The 24,775-nt window shown below is 36.7% G+C and overlaps 2 protein-coding genes across 7 annotated transcripts in view; one reads left to right on the plus strand and one right to left on the minus strand.

Moving 5' to 3' along the window:
* Positions 1-24,775, minus strand: part of LOC128199462 (uncharacterized) — a 480,879-nt gene that overhangs the window by 342,856 nt on the left and 113,248 nt on the right. The window lies entirely within an intron of this gene.
* LOC112051313 (C-terminal-binding protein) overlaps positions 1-24,775 on the plus strand; it is a 157,608-nt gene that overhangs the window by 74,363 nt on the left and 58,470 nt on the right. For all 6 annotated transcript variants that reach the window (XM_052889089.1, XM_024089906.2, XM_024089910.2 and 3 more), the window contains one exon: positions 10,538-10,575. The gene's annotated coding sequence lies outside the window, so the exon portion shown is untranslated. The remainder of the gene's footprint in view (positions 1-10,537; positions 10,576-24,775) is intronic.

Genomic DNA, 24,775 nt, shown 5'->3' on the forward strand with positions numbered 1-24,775 from the left:
CCACACATACAATAAATACCGTACATACAATGCCCTTCCACCATTGTAGTGTCTAATGCCTCAACTTGGGTTATAGTACGCGCGTTAACAACTGAGTCTTAGGGCCATAAATCATTTCTCTATATCTATCTCGCTTGCACTTATGGGTCTTATGGAGCCGTCTAGTGAAGGGTGTAACAATGAAAGACATATTATCGATAAGTAAAGTTTATTATCGTATCTTGTTCACAAAATTAAAAAAATTAACAATATTTGATTTAATATAATACATATTTCATATTATATAATTATTAACTAAATAAAATTAATCTTCATCTGAGTCTTCAATCTGTTCACGGAATTTTTCTAAAATTTTCGCCACGGATGGATACTCTCCATTCTCATAAAATGAAGCTACAGTTCGCTTCAACACACTTTTATCAAAATCGTCAATATTAGTGACGGTGTTCGATCACTTTACTACAATTTAAACACAACACTCTTTTGAATTAACTTTTATTACTCACTTCACAATATATATAGAAACTAATATTAAGTAACAACCTCGCGGTGGGCTTATTCGTTCAACTTATATGATATCGAATTGGAACAATGGTAGCGTGAGTTAGACGACTACTAACGCCATCTATCGGCGGTCATGACAACTTTTATCGATTTAAACATTCCGCCCATCAAGGACTTGTCCTTTAAATAAACATACATTAATAAGATGAAACAAACTAAAATTCACCAAATTCAAAGAAAGTGATCTAAATGATTTTGCAAATTAAGGTTAACAATAATTACTTACAAAAAAACAAACAAAATGATTCAATACAAGCTTCAGATAAAATTTACTCTAAACAAAGTAAAGCAAATCAATGCAAATAAAGTTAGAACAATAGATGTTAAGCCTTAATGAAATATGTGGGTAACAATGAACAAGTTGAAGTAATATGTTAATCTTGAACTTCTAACAGTATAAATGTAAACACAAATAACAAGTTAGTTACCGCCCACCGTGACAATTATTAAGATAATTAACTTTAAACTAAGTTTAAGGTAAGAAACATAGTTTACTGACAGGTCTTTTAAGAAAAATATTTTTACACTACTCTAGTTATGTTGTCCTTGCCAGTATGTTTCTCTACAATTCCTAGGACCCATTGGGCCAGAGGGATGTTATCTTCTTTAACGATTACAACGTCATCTATTTCGTCTGTAGTTATTATAGGTTTTATCTTGTGTCTTTCTTCTTTTGATAATTTTGTTAATATTAAAAATCTTTTACACAGTGATAGAATTCTTAGTGCTTTTGATAATGATGAAAATTTAGTCCATGGAAATTTATCTTCTGTTTCTTTTATTGCTACATAAGTCTTCATAGGTTTCTCTTCTTTGTGTGTATTAAATTCTGTTTTGTTACATTCGAGTTCTCTACTATGAAGCCATTGCAGACCTTTCCACCAAAGTTCATGATCTAATAATTCTGATGGCTGCGGGCCTATCGAAGCCCAGTCAGCCGGATTGAAAACTGTCGTTACGTGACTCCATCGTTCATAATCAACAATGTTAATAATTTCGGATACTTGATTACTAACAAACGTTGTCCAGCGATTCGGCAAACCTCGTAGCCATGCCAACACCACAGTCGAGTCAGTCCAAGCAAATGAGTTATTTATACTTATGTCTAACACTTGGGATACTTCGTATAATAACTTCGCAGCCAGAACTGCACCGCAAAGTTCTAATCTCGGAATATATACCTCTTTCTCTATTGGTGCAACCTTCGTCTTGGCAGTAACCAAACTCACGTGAACATTACCTTCTGTGTCCACTGTTCTCAGATAAATAAATGCTGCATAAGCCGACTTAGATGCATCAGTAAACGCATGTAACTCTCGATGTGAATTATCTGTCAGCTTCATCCATCTAGGAATTTTAACCTTTTTGGGGTTGACTAAATCTGTCTTAAGGTTTAACCATTCAGATAAGAGATTTTCAGGTAATGTGTCATCCCAATCTAAATTTGCTTGCCATAACTTTTGGATGTAAATTTTGGCCTTGACTTTAACAGGTGCGATCCATCCTATTGGATCGTACAATCTAGCTATATCTAAAAGAATTCTTCTCTTAGTGATCTTATCGTTTGTGTTTTGTAAATTTATTCCAAATTCAAATTCATCTGCTGTCCGGTTCCAAGTAATGCCCAAAACCTTTAGTGTATCGTTAGCCTTGATTTTTATTGATTTATCAGAACTAGTTGTTTCTTCACTCGCGTATTTTAGAAAGTTTTCACTATTACTACTCCATTTCTGAAGTTGAAAGCCTGATCCATGTAGTAGATTGTTCATTTCATTGTACATCAATTTAGATTCTTTTTCAGATTTACATGTAGTCATCAGATCATCCACATAAAAATCTTTTAATACTCTTTCAGCAGCCATCGGATATTTATAACCTTCATCTTTAGCTATTTGTTGTAAACACTTTACTGCGAGATAGGGTGCACAAGCAGTTCCAAAAGTCAGGGTAAGTAACTTGTAATGTTGTATTGGCTGATTAGGATCGGGTCTCCAGAGTATACGTTGATATTTTGTGTCATCGTCATGTACTCTGACTTGACGGTACATTTTAACTATAGCAATTTTTCCACATCGCCATCTCATCAACAAATGTTTCAAGTCTTGTTGCAATTTTCGACCTTTTATTAGACTGTCATTCAATGAGACATTATTCACATCCTTTTGGGTAGCATCAAAAACTATTCTTGCTTTTGTCGTGTCCTTGTCTTCCTTGACTACTGCGTGATGTGATAGGTAAACTGTTGTAGAATCTGCCTTTTCTTCATTACTTTTACTTTTACTTACTTTTATTAACTTCATATAATTTAGTGTAATATATTCTTTCATAACTTTCTGATGTTCTTCATAATGATTCGGATTCTTTAGTAACTTTTTCTCATTATTATAAAATCTTTTCAAAGCTAACTCTCTAAACTGTCCTTCTTCACATTCAGGTTTTTCTATTTTGAACGGCAGTCTCACAACGTACCGCCCATCGTTATCTCTCGTAGTAGTTGATTGAAATAAATTTTCACATTTGATTTCTTCATTCGTAAGCTTCTTTTGGAAAATGTTATTTGGTTCTGTCTCTAGTTCCCAAAATTGTTTCACGAAATTGTCTTCTCTAAATTTAAGGTGCATGTTAACTACTCTTCTATACTTTGTATTTGTGTCTCTCGAAATTCTTCCTGATATAATCCATCCAAAGATTGTGTTTTGTGCAATTAAATTATCTTTTGGATGTTTGATCATGCCCTCAATTAATATCTCACTATATGCTTCTGCCCCAAGCAAAATGTCAATTTTACTGGAAGTAGCATAGTCTGGATCAGCAAGAAATCTATCTTCTATTTCTAGGTGATCAGATGATTTAAGATTGCTCGACGGAAGTGACCATGAAAATGATTTCAGCACATATGCATCTACTTGGATTGAATTTGCTGGATTCTGACGTGATTCGACATGTAACGAAACCATGTACTTAATTCTCGTTTCGCCAGGCCCCAAACCTGACACCCAACCATTGACTGGTGAGCGCTTAAGTCCAAGCAGTTGAGTTGTAGCTTCCGTGATGAATGAGGCCTGTGAGCCCTGATCTAACAATGCTCTGATGTGGTGCTCACAGCCGTTTCGATCTCTTGTTTTCAAACGCGCAGTTGCAAGTAGGACTTCGCTAGGTTGATGCTTCTCAGTCGAGAAGCTTGAAATAATTCTCTTTTCGGTTCCCAACGAAGTTGATGGTTGCGTTTGATGGTGGGTTGTATTAGTTTCTTGATTTAAGTTCTCATCAGTACTAAATGAAACATCAGTCTCTTTGTTGTTGTGTAAGAGTGTGTGATGACGTCTACCACATTTTTGACATGATTTTGATAGTCTACAGTTCTTTACAGAATGAGTCGGTGCCAAGCAGTTAAAACACAGTCGCTTAGCCTGTACAAAGTCTTGTCTCTCTTTTGACTGTTGCATTCCAAATTTCTTACAGGCATAAAGATAGTGATTCCCTTCACATGATGCACAAATTGGATCCTTAACCGTTTTGGTTTGGTCAAGAACTGAAGTGTGAAAGGATTTAGATTTGGATACTTGATTGCCTTGAATAGAAGGCTTAGCTTTACTGGTATCTATCATTTCTAATGCTCGGAATCTAGTTTCTAGGAATTCGGCAAGTTGACTCCATTTAGGCAGTTCATCAGATGCAAAATTGCTCATTTGAATTTCCCATTGTTTGTGAGATTCGGTATCTAACTTGGAAACCACTAGATATATCAGGATTGCATCCCAAGAATCAATATCAATGCCTAAATTCTTCAGTTGCTTAAGGCAACTCAATGTTGTGTCAAGAATAAGTTTAATTGCATTAGCCGACTCATGACTCATTTGTTTAATGGAGAATAGTGTCTTCAGTGTGGCGTTACAATTGAATCTTTTATTATCGTATCGCCTTTTTAATAATGTCCACGCTTCCTCGTAGTTTGCATCAGTAATGGTTAAATTTCGTAATAAAACTTCAGGTTCTCCACTTAGACAACTCTTTAAATAATGAAGTTTCTGAACGCTTTGTAACCTTCTGTTAGTGTGAATTAAACTCTCGAATAAATCATGAAAAGATTGCCATTCACAATATTTTCCATCAAATGAGGGTAGTTTGATTAATGGCAAATGCACTTCGTTATGCGTTGAACACGATCCGACATTAGGCATAGCAACGTTAACATTTTCTATTGTAGACTTAAATTGCTCGAGTTTAGTTTTTAATAATGATTTGTAGGTAGTGTAAAATTCCTCAAATTGTTCGTATAAATCTTCAGTAAAATATGATAATTCCCTTTTGATCTCTTTAGTTGCTTGTGCTACAATTTCTCGATGATCTGATTTAAATTCATTCCATAATGTATCTGCAGACTCCAATCTCGATTCTGTATAAGATTTTGTTAACCTCTCTTTAGGTGATTTTTTAAAATTTCTTTCCGATTTTATTAAGTTTTCAAAACGATCTTCTTGAACAAGTATTAATGACTGCATCTTTATTTTCAAATGTTAACACCACTAATTTAATTTAAAAACAAAGTTCGTTTATGTAAAGTTCAATAATAAAGAATGTCCAAATAATTTATAGTTCAATGAAACAGTTGTCACTAAAATGTCCGGTTAACAAAACATGAAAAAAGTTCAAACACATTTAATTGATTGCTTCTTAATTATTCACAAGTGAAATTATTATATTTGTTCACAAGAGAAAATTTTCTAAGTCCATACACGTATAAAATTTCAAAGTCTTTTTGAAGCGAAATTTTTCTAAGTTGATGCACGTATAAATTTTTCTAAGTCTTTTTCAAACGAAATTTTTCTAAGTCAATACAGGTATAAATTTTCAAAGTCTTTTTTGGAGCGAAATTTTTCTATGTTAATACCGGTATGAATTTTCTAAGTCTTTTTACAAACACTCGCGATTGCACTAAGTCTTTTTCACTGATTTTATTTTCTAAGTTCTTTTACTCACAGTTTATCCCGGGTTTCGGCACCATAATGTTCGATCACTTTACTACAATTTAAACACAACACTCTTTTGAATTAACTTTTATTACTCACTTCACAATATATATAGAAACTAATATTAAGTAACAACCTCGCGGTGGGCTTATTCGTTCAACTTATATGATATCGAATTGGAACAATGGTAGCGTGAGTTAGACGACTACTAACGCCATCTATCGGCGGTCATGACAACTTTTATCGATTTAAACAGACGGTTTGTGGTTTCTTAAAATTTGTTCTTGGTATACAGGTACTGCCTGATTGTGATACTTCCGTCTTGATTCGGTCCACTGTCGCTCTGCTCACACCACAAACAAATGCGGCCATTTCACGTGGTTTGTTGAAATTTAGAGAAGCCACTTTATTCGGATCACTTTTCAATTCATTGAGAAACAGGAATACGTTGTGAATCAGTGTTCGAGCTTGAGGGCTAATATCGCCATGTAATTTCTTCAGATCAACGTTAGAAAATAAAGTATCCATAGTGCGCAACGAGTAACACATGAATGTATTTATTTAATTGCAGTAAACACATTTATAGCAAAAAAAATACGCAATGCAATTACATTAGAAACCGACCAATCAGAATCGTCCAAATCATTATTGACTCATCATTAGCACGTGCGCAGGTAGCCGTTTATCGATAATTAGGGTGCGCAGGTAGGCGCGCTGCACATTCCTATCTTTTTTGACTTTTATGACCGGACGACTCAGATGATAACGCGCATACTATAGTTAATAAAATTTATTATTATTACAGAACTAGAAAAAAAATTACTACAATGCAAAATTTTCTATTGTCTATTTTACTGGCGTGATAACGGAACCCGATTACGCATTTTCCGACGCGCACTTAGTTTCGCGTTGAATGATTTTCGTGATAAAACGTCATAAGAGAGCTGATTAATGTGAGGAGGCGTGACATTTTAGTATTTTCCAAATGTTTCTCATTGATTTAGTAGATATCGTCTGCCAAAGAATTTAAAGTGCAGCGTCTTTTCGTTAGGTATGCTGTTCTCAGAAGGCGAAAATTTGCCGTTTGATGAAAATATGATGAAAAACTTTCAGAATTTTATATTTGAACTCAAAATATGAACATAAATATGTGAGTTCCGAAATCATTTGTTTCTGTTTTGTATAGTTTTTTTCGACGATTTAAACCCTTTTTATCTCTGTTTACTAATATGAATAAAAATACTTAAAGTAGATAATAATTAATCAATTTAAACTGAGCATAAATGTATTTCAGTTTTGTGAACTTCAAGTTTAAAAAAAAACATTAAGAACAAAATGTAGGAACCATAACCTACAAACTTTCAAGTACGGAAAAATATTATTTTTAAACTTCCGAGATAGTTCGAAACTTTCAAGCTTTATACAAAAGAATGTGCAGTTTTCTTAGTCTTTTCTACTTTTCCATTAACTTGAGTAAAGAATTGTTCTTTTTTTAACCTTAATAGAAGATTTTAAAAGCATCTAATTTGTGATTGCTTTAATGGTGAAATTAAAGACGGATTTACAATTGTCTGACGTGTCGTGTCGTGACGCATCAGAACAGAATCGGTATCACATACATTTTGTATGGCAACTTTTACACTTATGTGTTGTGACATGTCGTGATGGCTTCTGATGTGCCGCATACAAAATGTATGATACCGATTCTGTTCTGATAACAATCACAACTTCTGACAACATGATTTTTGATACATTATGAGGCTACGTTTAAGATAAATTATTATCAACGCTAATGCTAAACTCATCTTGCTAGCATCAGTAGTTTCAAATGCTAGTCACCCACCATCCGATAAGCTCACATGCCTGCAGCGCTAACTCGTGTGTTGGTCACGAACTGTATGATGTGTACATCGTGACCAACACACGAAGAGTTTTTGTCGGATGTCATGCTGTTAGCGCTGCAGAAATGTAGGCTTATCGGATGGTGGGTGGGCTGACTTTAGAAACTACTGATGCTAGGCAAGCTGAAGGACTAAGGTTGCCTTTTGTGAAATAGAGGGTGAGTTAGATGATATCTTTTAAATATTACCAATATTACTGCAACGTTTGTTTGTACTGAGTACAACAATAGCCATGGAGTTATTAAGGCGTTTTCCACGTGGTGGATTTTGCGGATGTTTTGCTAGTGTTATCTATACTAAATACTAATAGTATGAAGAGGTAATGTTTGTGATGTTCTACGGGTAATCTCTGGATACACTTAAGCGATTTTGTAGTTTATTGTACCATTAGAATGCTACTTTGTTTATGAGTAGTTGTGTCGAGTAGAAACCGAAAAGGTGTGTGTAGTCATCCTCCTTCTAACAAGTTAGCCCGCTTCCATCTTAGACTGCATCATCACTTACCATCAGGTGAGATGAAAAAAAAAAGATTGCTATAGACTTTTTTATCCCCGCATTCCTACGGAAACGGGAACTGCGGGTGAAACCGGTAGGCGTCTGCTTGTATGAAATATTTAAAACTAGTCGGCTTAAAAGTAGTACGAATTTAGCAATTACGCGCATCAAAACCTGCTATGTCACAAATCCATCTAAAAATATTGCACTTGGCACTGAATAAAACGGCGTTAACTCTTTGAACCGCGGCCAAAGTATTCCCGACGACCGCTGTGGCGGAGCGATCTTTTATAATTGATGCTTCTTGAGGTTCAATTCCCAGTTAAGATGAATAAGGATTTTTTTTTTAATTTATGACAGCTTTCGATATTTTTATCTGAAATCCTATTCTGGTAGTATATTTCAGTGATTAATAAATATCCCATCTATAAAATAAAATATAGGTCGAAATTATAACTTTGGTTTTTAAAGAAGGTTATAATTGTTTTAAAAAAAACGTTTTTGTTCTAAAATAATATGAAATTTAAAGATTGTTTTTAACCGACTTCAAAAAAAGGAGGAGGTTCTCAATTCGACTGTTTGAAACTGATCATCAGTTAGAACATAATAAGATATATAGAACTTAGTATAATGTTATTTTCCGCTTTTTAGTTTAGTCAGTATGTTTTATGTTTTTGAAGTCGGTTGAATTTTTTTTATTAAGATTTTTTTGCAGTTTCTATTTCTTGATAATGTAGATACATTTGTACACAGTACGAGCTTGTAGCTAAGTCAATTTATAAATAGTTACAATAGAGAAAGAAAGAAGTCCGCCATCTTATGAGATTTGGCATGCGATCTGTTTTAAAGCAAACAAAATTAAAAAAAATATAAGTTATCTCGTTTTCTAGTTTTAGTTATACTAACAAACACTTACAACACAACTCATTTAACACCACTTAGTCAGTTATTAAATCGTCACGACAAGATAGTAAGAAAGAAGTCCGTCATATTAGGACAATCGGTATGGTGTCGTGTCAGAGCAAACGAAACAAAATAAAATATCTTAGGTTATATCATTTTCAAGTTTTAACCAGACTAGCAAACAGTTACAACATAACACGTAAGTCTGCTAATAAATCGTCACAAGTTAGAAAGAAAGAAGTCCGCCATCTTGGACAGTCTCGGTATGCGGTGGTACATCCGCGCGTCACACGACCTCCGCGAAGGCCGGGCCTTTATTGATTTTTTATGCGCGCTGTCCATTCGTTACACGATGCGGGCACCAACCAACGCCCCGACCCGATCCCCAGCCCAACTGTATTATTGATGTACTGTGCTAACAAAGAAATCGCTTTTACTCCGCCGTACGCCCGAGTTGAGAGCTATGTAGGAGTGTTGCCTTGAACTTTGTTTGCTTTATTTATTATTTTATGAATGCAGGTATTGTTGATGCGTGTTTGTTTTGTACGCTATCTGCTAAACTCTTCTGTTTGTTAACAACTCGACTGATTATAATGTAAAATAACATTATGTAAGTGGTACAGAAAGAGGATATAGAGCATCCATTGGATGATTAGTGGTAGATATAACGTGTATGTATTATAGACGGCCCCCGTCACGCAGTGGTATGCGCGGTGGATTTACAAGATGGAGGTCCTGGGTTCGATCCCCGGCTGGGTCAATTCAGATTTTCTTAATTGGCTCAGTCTGGCCAAGCCATTTAGCGTTTCGGTACGATGTCGTGTAGAAACAGAAAGGGTTGTCGATTTTTATCCGCGTCCTAACAAGTCAGACCGCTTCCATCTAGATTGCATCATCGCATGCCATCAAGTGAGATTGTAGTCAAGGCCTAACTGGTAAATAATAAAAAAATAACAATAAGTAAGTCATACAGAATGAGGATGTAGAGCATCCATTGAATGTTTAGTCAGAGTGGCAAAAATAACGTGTTACCTATACACTATACAGCAAAAAATAATAATTAAAAAAAGCATTAAATTAAAGTTAACGAAGAAATATCGTGTAGAATACTAAAAAAAACTGTAAATTTTTTTTTAATTGAAAAATTCTAGAATCAATATATCAACGGTATGCTTGGATTATCGCATTTTTGCGGAGAATAACAAAATAAATCAATTGTTTACATTATCCCTAACGTCCAGTTTTTAACTAAAAAAGATTATTTCTTTTTTTTTCAGTCTTTTATAAGACAATCGTTATCAACCCATCGGCTCACTGCTGAGCTCAAGTCTCCTTTCAGAATGAGAGGGGTTAGGCCAATAGTCCACCAAGCTGGCCCAATGCGGATTGACAGACTTCACACACGCAGATAATTAAAATTATATGTGCAGGTTTCCTCACGATGTTTTCCTTCACCGTATATATAAGACAATAATATTCTAATAACTATTTCTCCTAGCTGTTCGGGCGAAACTGGTCCGCTTGCGAAAATGAATCTTGTTATTCCAATAAATCACAAAACTAGTTAGTGGAATTCGCGATAGTTTTATACCAAGTTAAATGTGCTTAGCGAGTAGTTTGGTAGTTCGGCGAACTTCCTAAAGCCATCTTGGTGACATATTTATAGCGCGATAATAAATTAATGCGCCTACTTGTTTGTTTTAGGTCATTGCCGGAGCAGCGAGCAGTTTGGACTACACTAAGTGAGTGGCAATTTATTGAGCAATTTGTACATGTACATGAGCAATTAGTGTCGTTTTTGATGTCTTTATGCGGTCTTAGAAGCATTTCAAATGGTGAATTAGATGTCAATCTGTCGAGGAAACTGAAGACCGAAAAGGTGACTCGTCGACGGCCTCCGTGGCGCAGTGGTATGCGCGGTGGATTAGGTTAGGCTGATTGAGGTTTTCTCAGTTGGTTCAGGTCTGGCTGGTGGGAGGCTTCGGCCGTGGCTAGTTAGTTATAAAGACGTACCGCCAAGTGATTTAGCGTTCTGGTACAATGTCGTGTAGAAATTGAACCGACGTGCCACATGGCTACAGGATCAGGTTCGGGATCAATCTCACCTGATGGTAAGTGATGATGTAATCTAAGATGGAAGCGGGCTAACTTGTTAAGAGGAGGATGACAATCCACACCCCTTCGGTTTATACACGACATCGTACCGGAACGCTAAATCGCTTGGCGGAACGACTTTTGCCGGTAGGGTGGTAATTAGCCACGGCCGAAGCCTCCCACCAGCCAGACCTGGACCAATTAAAAAAACCTCGATCGGCACAGTCGGGCATCGAACCCAGGACCTTCTTCTTGTTAATCTAGCCGTCAAAGGTATTGCATTCTAGCACTTAAGGAGTGCACGATATTTGTAGGTAGATAGAATTACGTTATCTAAATGACGTCGGTTTTACAAACATCTATAGCTCTGAAGTGTTTGTACGTAACAGTAAATTGTCCACATTGCGAGTCCACTATTCATCATTGTTAGAGATGAGTTATGTGCAGTGGGCCGACAGTTCGCTAGATGAACGCTAACCACACTACAAATCATCACTCGACCGACTCCACAAGAATCTCCCTCCCGACCCACCTCCTTGGGCCCTCGCGCCTTCTATACCTACACCTCGCTACTAATTCCCACCCAGTGTCTCGTGTACCTACGAGTACTGCCAACGATATTTTATACTATAGATATGTTTCGTGCCTAATACAAAATCACTGCAAAAAGTGATCCGAATTTAGCTACTCAATTAGAGCGCACACATGCACAATTTTGTGTTTACTTATATTTTACATATACTAGCGGACGTCCGCGACTTCGTCCGCGTGGAAATCAATGTAAACTTTCAAGCCCTATTTCACTACTTTAGAGGTTGAGTTTAAAATTTTTTGAATTACATTATATTTCGTATATTTTTTAAGGTTTATGAACAATATTTTAAAACTAACTCTAAAAATGAAGGACTTTCCATACAAACTTTCAACCCCTATTTTAGCCCATTCTTTTTTTCTTTTCTTTTAATTTTATTTTCGCAATAAAAACTCCTATAACCTTCTCCGTATTATGGTCTTAAACCATGCCAAGTTTCATTTAAATTCATTCAGTAGTTTCAGCGTGATGCCCGGCCAAAAAGTCACGTTCAGACAGACAGACAAAACATCGAAAAAAAATATTTTTGGCTTCAGTGTCACCTCCAACAAAAATTTTCATAATATCTTCAATGTACAGCATTTGACTTGTTACAGTTTTGTTATAAGTATAGATTTATGTATATAAAGTTTTCGACATTGTGGACAATATTTTTTTTAATAAGTTTCGTTGTTGTCTATGCGATTGAATTAAATTAAGATAATTAGCCACATTTGTTCGCCCGTTAGTGACATATCTAATAGTATAAAAGCTTCGCCTTCAACGGTATCGGTATTGGGTTGTATTGAGTAGAAGAGCAACCCACTAGGGCAGCAATTAATAAGTCCAATTAATCCTAACCGTTGTTACTGTGGAAGTGGCTTTAGGACTATACATGATTACTTAGTCTAATTGGGACATTGTGAACTATAACTTCGTTAGAACTAAAATCTTGTTACGTCTAAATCAAACAGAATTCGATTTAGAAACTATTATTGAGTTGCAAGAACTAAGATGAAAATCACAAGAAATTAGTTAATTCCGTCTAAGTCAGGAATTTTGTTGCCGTAGGTAACTTAACTTTAATTTCCAAGTAAATTTTCAGTAAAACTTAAATTTGTTTAATCATTAGGGTTTCATACATTATTGTAATTGGTTTAAGTGTAATCTTAAGAAATTTCGTTTTTGTAAATCGGTGTAGGTACGAGCACTATACAGTTTTATGGTGACCCATCAGTTATAATATTTTTTTTTATTCTGTATAACTGATGTAAGTGATGATGCAATCTAAAATTAAAGCGGGCCAACTTTTTAGGAGGAAGATGGAAATCCACTCCCCTTTCGATTTCTACATGTAATCGTACCACGGCCGAAGCCTCCCACCAGCCAGACCGGGACCAATTAAGAAAACCTCAATCGACCCAACCGGGGTTCGAACCCAGGACCTCCGTCTTGTAAATCCACCGCGCATACCACTGAGGCACTCAAAATAATATAAATTTGGTAACAGATCTTGGCATATGATACTCGTAAATACACGAGATACGTAATTTCCCTGTTTCAAACAATGTTTTCTTTGCTATAGAGTTCCGTATTTTATTTATAAATATCGTGTGAGTAAAAAACACGAAGTACTAGTAACAGAGTAATTCTCTACCCACCTCCGTTGAAACAAAATGGAACTTTAATAAGGTCACCAAGTCATAGTCAACTGTACGTATGACGATACCTTAATCGTGTGTTTGCTAATAATAATAATTGCGATTGTCTGGCCATACGTGCGCGGCGAGTTACGGCGCAGTTGCTAAGCGACTACCCTCCCCCCCACCCCACTCGGATCAGTTACCGCTTCTTGAGACGAAACGGCATTGTGGATGGTTGAAACTTGAATGGGCGACCAGTTCTCATGTGCGCCAGTGAACGTATGTATGATCGTACAGTTTTTTGTCGTTACGCGTATTCTTCCACTTGCAGCAAGGACACGTCGAGCGGCGTACAGGCGTTTTGTGGTAGGCGTCCACATATCTGAATCGTAAGTATCGGGCGCATCGTATCATATAATCAAGTCGTACAAGTGTGTCCGCTGATCATCCGCATCGTACGGATCGCACGATGCGGATGATCAGCGGTAAATCGGTAATCCATTGTAAAATTAAAAATCAGTTTGCGATGTGTCCGACACTTGCGATGTTGATATGTGGACGTCTATCTTTATAAGACCAAATGAATGACGTCATTTCACCGGCGTGGTTCCCGTTTCACGTAGAAATAGATAAAATATAGCCTATAGCACACGGGGATAGTGTTTTATTTTGTACAAGTTAGCCCTTGACTACAATCTCACCTGGTAAGTGATCATGTAATCTAAGATGGTAGCGGGCTAACTTGTTAGGAGTAGGAAGACAATCCACACTCCTTTCGGTTTGGACCAATTGAGAAAACCTTAATCGGCCCAGCCGGGGATCGAACCCAGGACTACACTCTTGTAAATCCACCGCGCATACCACTGGGCTACGGAGGCCGTCAGAGCTGTAGCTTGTGTAGCTTCCCAACAGTGAAATGATTTTTCAAATCGGTTTAGTAGTTTCAGAGCCTATCAAAACATACAAACAAACAAATCTTTGCTCTTTATAATATTAGTATAGATAGTAGGTGGCTTTTCAAGTATTATTGTCAATAGAGCGACTTTACCGAGAAGGCAGAATGGCACGGCGAAGTGACACGGTAAAAAAATACACACTATTAAATGACAGTCATAATTAAACCAGTCCCGGCGGGCGTGTTCTCGGAATCCAGCTAATGGACGTCTTTGGATTCCATTGGGCTCTTTAATTCGTACTAATATGGATTTGAGAGTCGGTTCATTTAAATGAAATATCTTTATCGGTTGTATATTATTAAATTTAATGGGGCAGTTGGACTTGGATCTTTACGCTACTCGTATCGTAATATTTATCGCCGTTTGATTGAACGGTTATACGTCACGATACCTACTCGCAGTTAAGGGCCCGTCTCCTATAGCCTACTCTATACTAATATTTGTAATTTTGGCTGGTGGGAGGCTTCGGACGAGGCTAGTTACCACCCTACCGACAAAGACGTACCACCAAAGCGTTAGCGTTCCGGTACGATGTCGTGTAGAAACCGAAAAGTGGTGTGGATTTTTATCCTCCTCCTTATAAAAAGTTAGCCCGCTTCCATCTTAGACTGCATCATCACTTACCATCAGGTGAGACTGTAGTCAAGGGCTGACTTGTAAAGAAAAAAAAAATAAAGAAGTAATGTGTAGGGGTTTTCCTTGGGTTTTGAAAATTCTTTGATCACTAAAGCTACTTTATAGTCATAGGCTATATGCTTATCCCCGTACTTATTCCCTCGGAAATAGAGTACTACGTGGGTGAAATCATAGGACGTCTGTGAGTTCTACATAAAACTGTTCAATTATAGATTAGCCTGACTACTATGTGTTGGTATATGGAGGTCGCAGGGAAAAGAAAACCACTTATGCACTGTGCGATTGTTTTATTTACAGATTAATGCTTGAATGTATATATGAGAGTGACAGGTTGAACAAACAATATCCACAGACAATAGACAGCATAACACAAACTACCACTGTACATAGAATTGTATTATTGCTATATTTCGACACCTGGTATTATAACTGTTGGTATCGGAGAAATTTAGATTACGAAAAAACTAATACAGCTCTTACTAAATATACGAGAGAAGTTAACTAGTACTACCTGAGACCAAATTGTTTTAAACATTATTTTATATATATATGTATTTAAATTTGCGTACCTCATTATCATTTTTATCTTGATACACGACGATGGATAAATAAAGCTATCTGCATATCGTATAAGGTGGGCCCTAAAACTCGTGCTCTTACAGTAGGTACTTACTTTATTAATGATACTGCGTATTTAGTCGGTGGGTTATTAGTATTCCACTTCGCCTATTAAATTGATTTTGCTACGCTTATCAAACTATTTCATCATTTTAATAATAGCCTTGATTTATAATTAATGGTTTGTACACAGTGAATTTAAGTGGAATTACCAAGGAGATGTTTTAAATAGAGCTTCCAGTGTTTCGTTAAACAAGTATTGTTGTAAATTACATTTTCGCTTACTATCAACATAATTTTAACAAATTAATCCTTATCGGAGGAAAGGGAATTTTAAAACAACAAGCTGTAACTGTAATAAAATCATCATGGTGTAACCTCAAGTAACTTTCTTACTGTCAAAATGACAAAGACAAAACTTGTGAATAAGCTATCCAATACTTACCAAACAGTGGTTAAATTAAACATGCCCTTACTATTCCAACTGTGACCACGCGTTTAGGTATGTTATCAAATAGCATTACTGAAGGCCGTAAAAATTGAAACCGCGTTCAAAAACGTCAGCTGAAAAATGTAGATAAGCGCCTTTTTTCCCAGCTCACGTTGCTATATGGTAGTTTTTCCGTTAGGTTGCACATTTTTACGATCGCGCCCGCCGGGTCCGAAATGGCGGTAATTTAACACAGGCGGGCGGGGGCGGGGGCGGGGGCGGACCCACGACCGGTCCCCTACGTGATCTCCGGCGACGCTTGCCGACTCGTTAATAGCGCCGACTGTAAGGGCTGGTGCAGGACTGTGGGGAATGCCGCGCGGATCGTGACCCATCAAGTGTGCGGGTCTAATTTTTTTTTTAATAAAATATTACCCCCCTTTATTGTGTACAATATAATTCTCATTCCTCTCCAACTATGCGAAACTGGGTATGACTGGGTACGAATTTCTATAACAAATTGATAATATTAACAAAGTAAACTTATTAGAAATGTATAGAAATATTGCCGCCGTCACACATAACGCTACATTGCTGCTTTCAATTGTAATTATACATCAACAGATTAGCAAACATGGACGTATAAAAACCTACCATCTGTATGTTTTTATACGCCCATGTTTGCGAATCTTTTTTGAAGTCGGTTAAAAAAGTATCATAATTCAACTCAATCCTATGTACGTAAGTTCTATAAAATCGGGTCTATTAATACGTTTTAACTTTTACCGCAAAAATCCGACGAATCTTAGCGGCAATGCTGCCGTGCCATGAAAATACTATTAATGCATTGCAGGGTATTTTTGTGTCTAAAGGTATCTAAAGATACAGTGTAATGTCATGACACGCCAGATTATGACCCATACACTCACTCGACAACAAAGCCCTATGTACGTTCACTTTCGAAATCAGACTTAGAACGTTGAATTACTAATTAAATGAATCACATACTAAGCCTTATTAAGGGGTCATACTGGTAACACGAGAGGTTTAAGGTTCGGTTCACGATCACGAGCTACAGTACACTTTCAAAAAGAATCAGAAAATAAAAAAAAAAAACAGTCCGATAATACCTCCCTGTGTGCACCATTTCTAAAGCCCCAAATACAGTCGCTTCTATTCAACATTGGTGCCGGCACAGCGCTGTGTGCAACGCTCACTGCCATCTGATGTAGTTTCCATGTTCTGTCGAGTAAGGCGTTTTAGGTTTATTGCCTCGTTGAATATGTCTTAACGATCATAATATAAGCGAATTTACTGTTTCAATGTTCCCTTTACTTTGTTTGATACTTATCTCAAACTGTTTTAGTACTAATTAAAAGTGCAATATTACCGTTACTACTGATCTTGATAAAAAAGTTACATTGTCCAAACAATAGATTCCTTGAGATGTTTTAGCCTTAACTACCGTTTGATAGCGTATCTGATGATGCAGTTTATTTTTTAAAATATCGATAAGTTTTATTTTTTAAAAAAGTTTACTTGTGTAAATAAAACTAGAACGAATTAAGTATGTTGATATATTTGTGTTATATGTAAGATAATGAGTTAGTTATCTTTGTATTATATTATGCGCTGTTTAAAAACAAATAACCAGCATTTATTTTATCTGGCATGTGACGTCACGTCACGGTTATTATTATTTGGAACAGACATGAATTACATTATATCACCATATGAATGATCTGTGTTTTCCGATATATGGCACGCGTCCACAGATCGCATCGTGCGTATCGGACGCATCGTAATTAACGCATTTTTAATTTTACGGTACGTAGGATGCGGATTGCGGATCTGTGGACGCCTACCATTATAGGCAAAAGGTAGTATTTAGGGATGGAATGTGGCATATCTTACATATAAATTCATTTTTCTATTTCTCGCGAATATTTGCCATTGGTCGTAAAGAGAGGATGGATTTTAATAATATCCTTCAGATCTTGCACTGATTGTAAAATCTCAATCTTACAATCTTAAATCTTCTCAGCAGAACCTGCTTTCCGAACCGGTGGTAGAATCTTTACAAATATTCAACTGACGTGTCAAAAGTGCTTGTAAACTGAGCTTACTTGAAATAAATGATTTTTGATTTTGATTTTCAATTGTAAGATTAGACCACACTATAGTATGCGCATTATCATCTGAGTCGTCCGGTCATAAAAGTCAAAAAAGATAGGAATGTGCAGCGCGCCTACCTGCGCACCCTAATTATCGATAAACGGCTACCTGCGCACGTGCTAATGATGAGTCAATAATGATTTGGACGATTCTGATTGGTCGGTTTCTAATGTAATTGCATTGCGTATTTTTTTTGCTATAAATGTGTTTACTGCAATTAAATAAATACATTCATGTGTTACTCGTTGCGCACTATGGATACTAATATATAATAAATTTGGCAGAAGACGAAGATTCTGATGATGAAGACTCAGATGAAGATTAATTTTATTTAGTTAATAATTATATAATATGAAATATGTATTATATTAAATCAAATATTGTTAATTTTTTTAATTTTGTGAACAAGATACGATAATAAACTTTACTTATCGATAATATGTCTTTCATTGTTACACCCTTCACTAGACGGCTCCATAAGACCCATAAGTGCAAGCGAGATAGATATAGAGAAATGATTTATGGCCCTAAGACTCAGTTGTTAATGCTATTAGTATAATAATATTCGAGCTAATATGAAATTTGAAATCAATAGTAGCGGTCCTAAATTGGGATTGGTAGCTAGCATGTCTGTAAATTGCTTTATGCTATTGTGGATCTCGAGGTAAAGCACACAGATTTACACGTATATATGTATATACTCGTAGGTAATAGGTGTGTATGTTCCCAGTTGTCCTACATATAACACAATACACACACGAGTGCGCGCACAAACACACAGAGGGTCGCATTCCGACGTCCTTGCTCGGCGTTATCGGCTTTCGCATACCAATACTTGCCTGCTATCGTTTCTTGTGACTGTGAGACGGATCGGAGGAAATGGGGAATAAGGCGTGTTTTACACAAGGTGGTTGATTTTTTTTTTTTACTTTGGAAATTGTAGATTTTATTTATGATCACGGTGTTTTAATGTTGTTTGACCTTCAGGCTTATTCACAATCTTTGACGTAGTAAGTATGCTAGTTGAAATTCAGATTCTATGTAAAATGTCATCTGGTTCTTACTGGTGGATATCACATAGTAAGTAAATGATTATTATTGTCAATGGATTTGATGTTTATTTTAATAGGTTGATAATAAAGTCAAAAATAGTGAATAGTCGAGGTGTGCTACTTATACATACTGATATTATAAATGTGCTTTCATTCTTTAACTACTCTACTGATAATATTATTATACATTGTTGTAAGTTGTTAACGGTAGTGAATTTGAAGGAAATCACATACTTATTACCAGCACAGTCGATACTTCATTATTGGCTTGCGTGTACTTAGGTACCTGGTATGAGCATCACTAACTAACAAACTTTTAGCTTTTAGTCTTCATAAAATGAATTATAGCTATAGGTATATGGATTTGTATAGGTAGAATAAACAACCTCTTTGGTTTTGCGTGAAATATCATTATTAAACATGACATATCTACCTACATAAATTATTTTATCGAAACATTTTGGTTTCGACAGTACGACAGTAACTGTCATAAATGTACATCTCTTCGTTATAAAGCATTGATATTAGCAGGATATGAATTGTATATTTTCTTCTATTCAGTTCACATATACGTGATTTGTAAGCAACAGTGTCGTCGACAGTTTTATTGGTGCGTAATTTAAAAGTTGTCTCTCGATCGCCCACCGTTCGGCGCTCAAAGGCCGCCGCGACGCTTGCAATTGCGTCTATTGCCGGCCGGCCGTTTGAGTTGACCCGCCTCAATTATCGTGGCCGGCGGCCATTAGCGCCCGCGGCGACAATCTCGAGACCACAAACACGTTCCTGCTCGTGTACCCACTCTATATACCTAACTAGCAGCGGCGAAGAGTCCATACAGGCCGATTCCCGCCGGGTTACCTTTTAAAAATCCATACATTTGCTCATTATTGTAACGATTATGTATGTAATATATCTGTATGTATGAGAAACTGGAGTTTGTATCAAGCGATCATAATCATCATGTCAGCCGATGGACGTCCACTGCAGGACATAGGCCTTTTGTAGGGACTTCCAAACATCACGATACCATCTGCATCCAGCGAATACCTGCGACTCGCTTGATGCGCTGCGCTTTCTAGCGCGGGGTCGCTATTCCAGCACCTTGGGACCCCAACGGCCATCGGCTCTTCAAACTATGTGCCCCGCCCATTGCCACTTCAGCTTCGCGACACGTTGAGCTACGTCGGAGACTTACGTACTTCTGCGAATCTCCCCATTTCTGATTAGATCACGCAGAGATACTCCTAGCATAGCTCGTTTCATCGCCCGCTGATTGACTCTGAGTTTGTATCAAGCGATATTGTTAGAATAATTTTATTTAATTTTATAGTTTGTAAAAAGTTCTAGAAATAAAACGTGGTAAACAAATACAGTTTCTTTAATTAATTCTCTACAGGTTATGGGCCCAGGCATGCCCACCTGTTTATAGAAATAAAACGTGGTAAACAAATACAGTTTCTTTAATTAATTCTCTACAGATATGAATTTTGTTTTCTTTGGTACGGCTTACCTTTGTCAAAATTCCATCCTTCGCCACTGCTAACTAGATATATTTACAGCGCCGAGATCAGTTTTCATGAGATGAGATCTGTCGGTTATTTTATTTGCTTAGCAACGTTGATATGAATAATCACGTAACCACACGTTTTTTTACACCCCGGCAAGTTACTTGAACTAAAATGACAGTTGTTTGCGCAGATGTAATTATAAACAAGTGTTTAGAGTTGTCGATGTCAAATGACTGAAAATTTCGATTGTGTGGTTTCAACGTAATGCTATGAGTAGGTGACACCTAGGTGTATTTAAACACTTTCTTCACACATAACACACACACAATGTTATAATCATTTTTCCGTATACAGCCTACCAATATTAATTTTGAATGCATCAATAATTCAATGGTTCAGGGGAAGAAGGTAAAATATCGCCAATAAGCTTACTTATTTATCGTTTTAAGAAATCGGATCAGGAATTATGTACTAGTATATGATTAAACTAAATCCCGTTGGTGTGACGACCTTTTACATATATAGCTGGAAAACAGTGGAGGTTCTTGGCAAAGGACAGAAATAAGTGGAAGAAACTGGGGGAGGACTATACCCTATGAGGGATCCTTATAATTTTAAAGAACTTAAACTAATACTACAAAAAAAAACAATGTATTTTTAAAACAAACAAACTAAATAATAGAAACACTAAATATACTAACACTAGATTTAATAAACTATTGTAATTTGTAACCCTAGAGTATAAGGAAAATAAAAGGCTTTATTATTATTATCATGACTAACTCTCACGCTTATTATTATTATATAATTAAACTAGCAGATCCAGTCAAGCTGCACTGTGACAGTTACGCGAGCAACCAATCACGTAAATTATGTGACGAGAGTTTTTAGCCTATTTAAGATAAATAATAGGATTACAAAATTTACCTTGATTTCCACATGAAGTAATTTATAAAGATGTTTCGATTAAATATAAATAAAAGCGGAACCACATAACAATAGGATAAATGTGTGAAACAGGTAGCAAAAGGTAAATACCCGTACAGAAGTGGGCTTGATAGCTCGGTTCCGTCCAAATTATCATAAGTTGTGGCGTTTATATTGTGCGCTTATGTAATGTTTCCACTCGGCGGTGTGACGCGTACAAGTTTATTATCAATTCTTTTGTTACTTGGCAAGGTTTTGAATACATAATTAAACACCAACGTGGAATATTAAGGCTCGAGCACACTGGAACGAAACTTTGTAAATTTAAATGGATAAATCAAATTAATTCACACCATATTCGTTTATTTCTTGTTTAGAGCCGTGATAGCCCAGTGGATATGACCTCTGCCGGACTATTCCGGAGGGTGTGGGTCCGAATCCGGTCCGGGGCATGCACCTTTAACTTCTCAGTTGTGTGAAAACATCGTGAGTAAACCAGAGAATTTTCTCAATTCTGAGAAGTCTGCCAATCCGCAATGGACCAGCGTGGTGGACTATTGACCTAACCCCTCATTCTGAGAGGAGATTCGAGCTCAGCAGTGAGCCGAATATAGATAAAAAAAGAAAGAGGCAATAATATAATAAATAAATCCGAATATAGGTAAAAAAAGATACAGGGAAGTTGGTATTCTTGACCTTGTTCGTAGTTCGTAGTTCGTAGTTGTTAGACGAACTTGAATGAAAGGATTGATGAGAGTGGAAGTACGTCGTCTTTGCCTATACCTACTAGAATAAAACATAATTGTATTGTATGCCTGGATCATTTCAAATCAAGAACTGATTTTTTTCGATGCACTAATAATTTGTGGTCGGGGCACATAGTTTGAAGAGCCGATGGACGTATGGGTCCCAACGTGGTGGAATGGCGACCCCGCACTACAAAGCGCAGTGTCGGTAGACCCCCCACCAGGTGGACTGACGACATCAAGCGAGTCGCAGGGACTCGCTGGATGCTGACGGCTCAGTATCGTGATGTTTGGAAGGTCCTACAAAAGGCCTATGTCCTGCAGTGGACGTCCATCGGCTGATATGATGATGATGACTAATAACTTGCGGTTTATTCAATACCTCGTTCCTATCATAATACTCTTTTCAACACATTTATTATTTTTTGACTAAACCTTATAGATAAGTTATGTAACATAGAGACACATTTTACTCGTTACAAATTGTAATGAATACTTTATCAGTACCATTCCGTATATTCACTCGGTTACACGATACGTCATACTACGTAAATAGCCCGACCGAATTCGAGGACTTGTAATAATTTGCTGGCGTGAATAATTAATATTACTGAATTTGATAGGTGCGAACTGATGCGTGGGTTTTTAACATTTATTCGTACACTAAGCGGGACGGTCCGTGACTTCGTTTGCGTGGAAGACTGGCCCATCAGAGTTCAAAGAACAGACGTTCCTCCTCATATTTTCACTCACTACTAAATGAAATACAAAAAAAAAAATAACTGACAAGTTTTAATTGACATACTCATTAGATTAAAGGGCTTTACCTTCATCATCTTCGTACCAAAGAAAAATGATATCATACAGTGTGATACAAACTGCGGTTTCTCGTATATCCTTACATATTAGTTAATAATAATAATAATAATAATAAAATCCTTTATTCAGCTAAAAAATACAAATTAAAAAAGAAGAAGAAATTACAAACTAATACTAACAGAGCTTACAAACTACTTAAAGATTTACGAGTATATTCATTACAACAATGAATATGTATGGATTTTGAAAAGGTAACCCGGCTAGAATTGGTGGTCTCTTCGCCTTAGACCTAGGTCTTATGCCCATTACATGTCTTTCTTGGTAAGAATATTTTTCCGTCTCTCTAGTGCAGCGTTTCCCATCAGGTGGGTCGCGACCCTATACCGGGTCGCCAAAAAAAATACCGGTCGCAGCATTATGGAGGCAATGCTGCTACTTTAACCAAGTACTAAAAGATGGTCGATTTTATTTCTTGACTAACGAGACAATAATGATTACTCAACGGGCGGATTGTAGATATTATGGGTTCAAAAACTCAAGTGGGTCACGAAGGAGGAGTGTGAAATTTACCGGGTCCCAGTAGAATAAAGTTTGGGAAACGCTGCTCTAGTGATAATAACAATAAGATATCAATCACGTTTTTTACAAGACTCGCTGTACGGTATATCGCTTATGTGCGTGCATGCTACGACATTTCCATAGTCACACCCATTGTATAAATGCAATGCAGCTGTCACCGGTTGATTCTATTCTCTCACTGGTTACGTTACTCGGTTTTATTTATAACCATTTAAACGCCGCGTGTAACAATGGGTGTGCCATTGTAATTGTTTATCGCGCTCGTGGGCAATGCGCAAATGCGAGGTGCGATCTGTCACCGAGCGTCTCTCTCGCCTCTGTCGGTGTGTTACTAACGTGGCTCAGGGCTGAGACTTGTGTAATGCTCCTTATGAATGTGAGAGTTGAGATCTTGTGTTGTGCTCCTTATTAATGTGAGAGTTGAGATATATTATACTCCTTATTAATTTGAGAGTTAAGATCTTGTGTTATGCTCCTTATTAATGTGAGAGTTGAGATGTGTTATGCTCCTTATTAATGTGAGAGTTGAGACCTTGTGTATAGCTCCTTATTAATGTGAGAGTTGAGACCTTGTGTTATGCTCCTTATTAATATGAGAGTTGAGATCTTGTGTTGTGCTTCTTATTAATGTGAGAGTTGAGACCTTGTGTTATGCTCCTTATTAATGTGAGAGTTGAGATGTGTTATGCTCCTTATTAATTTGAGAGTTGTGACCTAGTGTTATGCTCCTTATTAATGTGAGAGTTGAGACCTTATGTTATGCTCCTTATTAATGTGAGAGTTGAAAAGTGTTATGCTCCTTATTGATGTGAGAGTTGAGATCTCGTGTTATGCTCCTTATTAATGTGAGAGTTGAGACCTTATGTTATGCTCCTTATTAATGTGAGAGTTGAAAAGTGTTATGCTCCTTATTGATGTGAGAGTTGAGATCTCGTGTTATGCTCCTTATTAATGTGAGAGTTGAGACCTTGTGTCATGCTCCTTATGGACTAGTGGATACCGGCGACTTCGTATTTGTCCAGTCAATCTGGATCTTTATTCTAGACTAGATCTTAATTTTCCATTATCTTATAGTATAGTAGATTTATAGATATGCAACGTACTGACAGCCCTTGTGACCCTTCATTTATGAAGTCAAATACCGTAAACAGGAAAATGTTGCGGCTTCGTAACCGACCTTCGGCACCC

This window comes from Bicyclus anynana, chromosome 24, assembly GCF_947172395.1.
Source record: "Bicyclus anynana chromosome 24, ilBicAnyn1.1, whole genome shotgun sequence".
NCBI lineage: Eukaryota > Metazoa > Arthropoda > Insecta > Lepidoptera > Nymphalidae > Bicyclus > Bicyclus anynana.